Here is a 1,130-nt window from a genome sequence, read left to right as displayed (position 1 = left end):
ACTTTGTCTGAGTCTAAATCTATACAATCTAACCTACTACTTCTATATTCTGAGATCTTAGAATGTTCAGAATACTACCCAGCCCTGTTTACTACTTAGTAGTTTGTCTATAGTATTAAGTAGGGATAGTCTTAGCTAAGTTCACAGCTAAGGACATGAGTCTGTCCTTGTTGAAAGAGAGAGGTTAATAAGGAAATGTTAGTGTATATACTTACTCTCTCAGACAACAAGGTTGTACAAACTGTATGTTCCCTTCAGAACAAGTAGTAGTTCATCTGAGAATGTTTTAGACACTAGCTCCAGGTCCCTGTCCTCTTGGCTCCCTTTTTAGAATCCTTTCAGATCTGAACAATAGCTCTAGTAGACAGTAAATACACTAGTTTATACATTAATAAGGCTTTTGTGTAGAAACACCACCTTCCTACTTAATGTGTTCTACTTCCAATCCTAGTATACAATGTAGACAGAACCCTGAACCAGAATAGTCAGATTACTGAGTTTGTCCAACTACAGATGACTATTCAGGATTATAAGGAAAGTATTGAGTTTAGAGTCACCAATCTTAGAAAGACAGATGTCTTTATCAGATTCAAATGGCTTAAGACTTACAACCCTACTATTAACTAGTTAGAGTAGACACTTGTGTTTAATCAGTGTCCTAAGTCTTGTAACTACCTTATACTACTGTTCTGAGTAGATACAAACATTTCTAATGTTACTAACAGTTCTAATAAAGGTGACCAGTTGTTCTTCTTTGACTAGGATAGATATGTAGACACATACTCTAGTCAAGGCAGAACAGAGTCAATCTAAAGAATGTCTAAGACAGAACCAGTCTAGAACCCTCTTAGAACAACTCTACTCTGGAACACACATAGACTCAGCCTGTCAAATTTTGTCTGAGAGTTTCCTAAAGTCTTTAGTAAAGAGGAATTTGACCAGCTTCCTAAACACTGTCTCTAGGACTATACAATTAAATTGACTAAGGGTTTCCAACCTAAGGATTGTAAGGTCTACCTACTTAACAGAGACAAGTAGGAGGTGCTTAACAAGTTCCTTTAGGAAAATCTTTAGAATAGCTGGATCCAACCCTTAAAGTCCTCTATAGCCTCCCCTTTCTTCTTTGTTAA

Source organism: Fomitiporia mediterranea (genome assembly GCF_000271605.1).
Source record: "Fomitiporia mediterranea MF3/22 unplaced genomic scaffold FOMMEscaffold_1, whole genome shotgun sequence".
Classification (NCBI taxonomy): Eukaryota; Fungi; Basidiomycota; class Agaricomycetes; order Hymenochaetales; family Hymenochaetaceae; genus Fomitiporia; species Fomitiporia mediterranea.
Note: the sequence above shows the minus strand (reverse complement) of the source record.